The 7,109-nt window shown below is 33.0% G+C and overlaps 1 non-coding gene across 1 annotated transcript; it reads right to left on the minus strand.

Annotated features, from left to right (window-relative positions):
* Window positions 1–4,000: 4,000 nt before the first annotated feature.
* On the minus strand, window positions 4,001–4,119 carry LOC137235920 (5S ribosomal RNA). The gene has a single exon (XR_010948122.1). It is a non-coding gene; the product is annotated as a 5S ribosomal RNA (ribosomal RNA).
* Between the last annotated feature and the right edge of the window lie 2,990 nt (window positions 4,120–7,109).

Genomic DNA, 7,109 nt, shown 5'->3' on the forward strand with positions numbered 1-7,109 from the left:
TTTGTTCGAAGATACAAATTTGTGTGCCATTCATGCAAAACGTGTCACAATTATGCCAAAAGATATTCAATTGGCTAGACGTATACGTGGTGAACGTGCTTAATTCCATATTTTAATAAATATTATAAACGGTCCTTTTCAGGACCACAAATTTTTTTAAACAAAAAAGATCAAAAATAACTGAAGCAACTGTTAATGAAAATTCGTATTTTGATAGTAGCAGCTGTAGTTTTACCCTTAATATGGTGTGTATACCTACTCACGAGTATATACACATTTATTTGCTAAACACATACATTAATATGTATGCACGGTTGTGTGTTTGTACCTTTGGTACGTATGAATACACGCCACAACTTTTTGCGCCTTTGTCGAGATGCTCATACAAACATACATATGTACATATATACATACAATATGTAGTAGCTTGCATGCTGTACTTTTTTAATGTTGCTCAGTTTTTTTTCTTCTGGAAAATGATGTAAGTCAACTTTTTTATGAATATTTTCAAACACTATTTTATTAATTGAAGTAGTTGTTAACGCAGATTTCGTTAAAAAAATAAATTTTCCAAAAGTGTACTTATGACCTTTTAAATTTTTCTTTCAAAAAGTGTTTTAATAGGTTTTAAAATAGATAAATACATATATATGACAATATAATTAATCTCTTTGTATATATATTTTGTCGTCCTGAAAAGGACGGTTTTAAATTTGGCGTCTAAGAATATATGTAAATCGGCGATTACATCACTTATGCTTTCTTTTCGGTCTTCTTTGGTAAAAGTACAGCTTGAATATTTGGTAAAACACCACCTTGAGCTATGGTAACTCCAGACAATAGTTTATTCAATTCTTCATCGTTACGAATAGCCAATTGTAAATGACGTGGAATAATTCTAGTTTTTTTATTATCACGTGCAGCATTACCAGCCAATTCAAGAACTTCAGCTGCCAAATATTCCATAACAGCAGCTAAATATACTGGAGCACCGGCACCAACACGTTCAGCATAATTGCCTTTACGTAACAAGCGATGAATACGACCGACAGGGAATTGAAGACCAGCACGGTTTGAACGTGACTTTGCCTTTCCCTTTACTTTACCACCTTTACCACGGCCAGACATTGTTGTTATATATTTCACTTAATACACTTTTTCACAAATACACACACTAGCTGAATAGCTTGGGCACTTTATTTCCTAAACGCAATTTGTGCTGCGCTTATATACTTTTTCGTTTGTACATTGAGCAACCCCAATCGCATGTTTTCAAATTAATGCCGGCAATATTTAGCGAATCGTTACGAACAGGTTGAATGGTTTGTCGGAAAAAATACACTTAAAGGTGCGCATTTTGACACTTAGAAAATTATTAAAAAGTGTGAGTGATAGTGAAGTGATTTTGTGAAAATTAAATATGCCTCCTAAAACTAGTGGTAAAGCAGCTAAGAAGGCCGGTAAGGCTCAGAAGAATATTACTAAAAACGACAAGAAGAAGAAGCGTAAGAGGAAGGAAAGTTATGCCATCTACATTTATAAAGTGTTGAAACAAGTACATCCTGATACTGGTATATCGTCGAAAGCAATGAGTATCATGAACAGTTTTGTTAATGACATTTTTGAACGTATTGCTGCTGAAGCATCACGTTTAGCTCATTACAATAAACGTTCAACAATTACTAGTCGCGAAATTCAAACTGCCGTACGCCTATTGTTGCCTGGTGAATTGGCTAAGCATGCCGTGAGTGAGGGTACTAAGGCTGTTACCAAATACACAAGCTCCAAGTAATTTGTGCGACTGAGGAAAATATGTATAAAAGTGAAAAATGTTAACAAAAAGGCCCTTTTCAGGGCCACAAAATATAAATTAACAAAGAGATATGAATTTTTCTAAGTCGATGAAAATTTTTAATTTTGTTTTGCAATTGAAACATCAAAAAATGTTAACAAAAAGGCGCTTTTCAGGGCCACAAAATATAAATTAACAAAGAGATATGAATTTTTCTAAGTCGATGAAAATTTTTAATTTTGTTTTGCAATTGAAACATCAATTTTAAAATTGGTCAGCATGGTAGGGCTGACTTACAGTGTCAGACACTAGAGCGGTTAATTATTATGGCGAAGCAACGCTGTAGTCAGACGTATTGCGTACATTTTTGATCTTTTTGTTTGTATATTTTGTAGCCCTGAAAAGGGCTTATTGATAATTCAACATTTAATGAATGTTGTGTCCTTGTAAATTATCACAAAAAACGCAGCATATTTATTTTTTAGCTGATGCCTTTTTTGCAGCTGGCTTTTTAGTCGCAGCCTTTTTTGGTTTGGTAGCAGTTGCTTTTGCTTTTGTTGCCTTTGACTTAGCGGTGGCAGATTTCGACTTGGTTGGCTTGGCTTTAACGGCGCCAGTCTTTTTTGCGTCTTTAGCCTTAGATTTCTCACTTTTCTTTTTTTCGGCGGTTTTCTTAGTGGCAACAGCTTTTTTCACTTTTTTCTCACCACTTGCCTTTTTAACACCACTCGACGATTTTTTCTTTAATGTTGCACTATCTTTTTTGGCTTTTGATTTATCAACCGATTTTGACTTACCATCACCTGATTTAGTGGCTGCAGCTGATAATTTAAATGAACCAGATGCCCCCTTTCCTTTGGTTTGAATCAATTTTCCACTAGTAACAGCCGATTTCAAATAGCGCTTAATAAATGGTGCCAATTTTTGGGCGTCACATTTATATGTTGCACTAATATATTTCTTAATTGCCAAAAGTGATGAGCCACCACGTTCCTTCAAATTCTTAATCGATGCATCTACCATTTGTTGAGTTGGTGGATGAGTGGGAGCAACCGATGGTTTTTTGGGTTTAGTTGCTTTTTTAGCAGCAACTTTCTTCTCAGCAACAGCAGCAGAAGCAGCTACTGGTGAGCTAACATTTGCAACAGCGATTGTGTCAGACATTTTCACTTAATTATTTTATTTAAACTTTTATTAACACTTGAAAATATTTATCAATTTAAGCACACAAAGCACAAACTCACTATTTATACTTTTTTATACAAGCGCATAGAATGCGATACTCTGTTTAAAATTTTAGAAGCGCAGCGAAAAGATGGATGACAAATGTTTTCATTTCAGTGCTACGTACCATTTACATTTGATAAACTTTTCATCTTAATAAATTAATTAAAATTCACATATTAAAGTTATTGCAAATATTCATGTAAAAATAGATAACTGAAATGTGTTAGTTTGATATACGAATTCATTTAAATTGATGAATTTCATATTTTCGGAGTGTCAGGCATTTTAATCAAAAGTTTGCACTGATAAAATCGAATTTTTTCTCAATTAAGTGAAATTTCTTAAAATATATTTGTACTAATCAAAATTTTAATTCGGATATATAAAATATGTTAAATTAGAAATCAAAAAACTTATCTTCGTTGAGTTTTAACAACATTATTTTATTTTAAAAAATTTTTTAAATATTTCTATTGCAACACTAGAGTAACCCTATATGGCTTCACTTAAAGGCATCTAAAGTTTGGAATTTTAGTCTGAATTGATTATTGATATTGGACGTCTACAACTTATATGTATAATTAAATGAAATTTCATGACATTCAAAAAAAAAAATAAAAAAAATTCTCATTGAATGCTTATTAATTATCAATATGATTATAATATACATATCTGAACATAATCGGACATCAGCGTCCATTTTAAGTACTATAATAGGTGGATGAGTATGAATTTGTACTATGCAGATTCATTTTGTATTTATATGATGAATGCTTATAAGCTTTAAATCAATAATTGATATGGTAAAAAATTATAACTAATATTATTATGCACGTAAATGTATGCGCGCGTATGAAATTTTTCCATTGAATCTATAGAAATATTAAATTGTATTCCAAGTATTTATTCAATTAAATGCAATTTAATAAAAAAAATATTTATGTACATATATATACATAAAATAAAAGAAAAAGTTGGATATGCCAACAACACGCGGTGTTCCCAAGCGGTCCCCCATCTAAGTACTAACCGCGCCCGACGCTGCTTAATTTCGGTGATCGGACGAGAACCGATGTATTCAGCGTGGTATGGTCGTTGGCAAAATTTGTTTGCCTAAATTGGTATAAGTATGGCTATTTTAATGTGTATACTCGCAGCTGTGAATTTGTCCTTTTTTTTTTTAAATGATATAAGTCGATTTAAGTAAATTTTGTTATATACTTTATAGTTTAGTGTATTCAGATACTCTTGCTACTAAAATCAGATTAAGTTTATTTTTTTACAAAAATGAACTTATGCCATTTTTGAAAATAAGCCTGCTATTATAGACATATTTATATCGCTTGGCTTGTGTCGGGGTATATTCATTTGCATGAGTTTTCATTATGCATACATACGTATGCTACTTAGTTTAAACGAACATTCATACATACTACATATGCATGTACATCTTAATAACATATCTTTCTGTTATGTATTGTATTAGAGAAATTTTGAAATCTTTGTTAAAAAATATTGTGGTCCTGAAAAGGACCGTTTGTTTGAATGTATATTTATTTTGTGTTAATATGTCCGTAAAAATGAATTTAACCGCCGAAACCATACAATGTACGACCCTGCCTCTTCAATGCATATACAACATCCATAGCCGTAACTGTTTTCCTTTTAGCATGTTCAGTATAAGTGACTGCATCACGGATAACATTTTCCAAAAATACTTTTAAAACACCACGAGTTTCTTCATATATTAAACCAGATATACGTTTTACGCCACCACGACGTGCTAAACGTCGAATAGCTGGCTTTGTGATACCTTGGATGTTATCACGTAAAACTTTGCGATGACGTTTGGCGCCACCTTTACCTAATCCTTTTCCACCTTTGCCACGACCAGTCATTTTTTCTATTTAGCACTTTTTTTAGCTTTCACAAGAACACTTCACTTGATCACTTCACTTCACAACTAATAGCTTGGTTACCGAACGTAGCTGCTATTTATACAAAAATCCACAACATTGAGTGAGCTACCATTATGTGGCATAAATATTTCTATCTCATTTTAACTCGCACAATATTGCAACCCTAAAAAAATGGACAAATGAAACGTTTTTGTGTATTTTATTATATGTATTTCCACATTTATAAAAATTAGGTTTATTAAGTGAAGTGTTCAGTGATCAGTGTATATTTTGAATTGTGAAAAATAAAAGTGAGAAATGGCTCGTACAAAGCAAACAGCCCGTAAATCGACTGGTGGTAAAGCGCCACGTAAACAATTGGCCACTAAAGCTGCTCGCAAAAGTGCGCCGGCAACTGGTGGAGTGAAGAAGCCACATCGTTATCGCCCAGGTACAGTCGCTTTGCGTGAAATTCGTCGTTATCAGAAGAGTACCGAACTGTTGATTCGTAAATTGCCATTCCAACGTTTGGTGCGTGAAATTGCTCAAGATTTTAAAACTGATTTACGTTTCCAGAGTTCAGCTGTTATGGCATTACAAGAAGCAAGTGAAGCATATTTAGTTGGTTTGTTCGAAGATACAAATTTGTGTGCCATTCATGCAAAACGTGTCACAATTATGCCAAAAGATATTCAATTGGCTAGACGTATACGTGGTGAACGTGCTTAATTCCATATTTTAATAAATATTATAAACGGTCCTTTTCAGGACCACAAATTTTTTTAAACAAAAAAGATCAAAAATAACTGAAGCAACTGTTAATGAAAATTCGTATTTTGATAGTAGCAGCTGTAGTTTTACCCTTAATATGGTGTGTATACCTACTCACGAGTATATACACATTTATTTGCTAAACACATACATTAATATGTATGCACGGTTGTGTGTTTGTACCTTTGGTACGTATGAATACACGCCACAACTTTTTGCGCCTTTGTCGAGATGCTCATACAAACATACATATGTACATATATACATACAATATGTAGTAGCTTGCATGCTGTACTTTTTTAATGTTGCTCAGTTTTTTTTCTTCTGGAAAATGATGTAAGTCAACTTTTTTATGAATATTTTCAAACACTATTTTATTAATTGAAGTAGTTGTTAACGCAGATTTCGTTAAAAAAATAAATTTTCCAAAAGTGTACTTATGACCTTTTAAATTTTTCTTTCAAAAAGTGTTTTAATAGGTTTTAAAATAGATAAATACATATATATGACAATATAATTAATCTCTTTGTATATATATTTTGTCGTCCTGAAAAGGACGGTTTTAAATTTGGCGTCTAAGAATATATGTAAATCGGCGATTACATCACTTATGCTTTCTTTTCGGTCTTCTTTGGTAAAAGTACAGCTTGAATATTTGGTAAAACACCACCTTGAGCTATGGTAACTCCAGACAATAGTTTATTCAATTCTTCATCGTTACGAATAGCCAATTGTAAATGACGTGGAATAATTCTAGTTTTTTTATTATCACGTGCAGCATTACCAGCCAATTCAAGAACTTCAGCTGCCAAATATTCCATAACAGCAGCTAAATATACTGGAGCACCGGCACCAACACGTTCAGCATAATTGCCTTTACGTAACAAGCGATGAATACGACCGACAGGGAATTGAAGACCAGCACGGTTTGAACGTGACTTTGCCTTTCCCTTTACTTTACCACCTTTACCACGGCCAGACATTGTTGTTATATATTTCACTTAATACACTTTTTCACAAATACACACACTAGCTGAATAGCTTGGGCACTTTATTTCCTAAACGCAATTTGTGCTGCGCTTATATACTTTTTCGTTTGTACATTGAGCAACCCCAATCGCATGTTTTCAAATTAATGCCGGCAATATTTAGCGAATCGTTACGAACAGGTTGAATGGTTTGTCGGAAAAAATACACTTAAAGGTGCGCATTTTGACAGAAAATTATTAAAAAGTGTGAGTGATAGTGAAGTGATTTTGTGAAAATTAAATATGCCTCCTAAAACTAGTGGTAAAGCAGCTAAGAAGGCCGGTAAGGCTCAGAAGAATATTACTAAAAACGACAAGAAGAAGAAGCGTAAGAGGAAGGAAAGTTATGCCATCTACATTTATAAAGTGTTGAAACAAGTACATCCTGATACT

The sequence above is a fragment of the Eurosta solidaginis genome, unplaced genomic scaffold, assembly GCF_040869045.1.
Source record: "Eurosta solidaginis isolate ZX-2024a unplaced genomic scaffold, ASM4086904v1 ctg00001140.1, whole genome shotgun sequence".
NCBI lineage: Eukaryota > Metazoa > Arthropoda > Insecta > Diptera > Tephritidae > Eurosta > Eurosta solidaginis.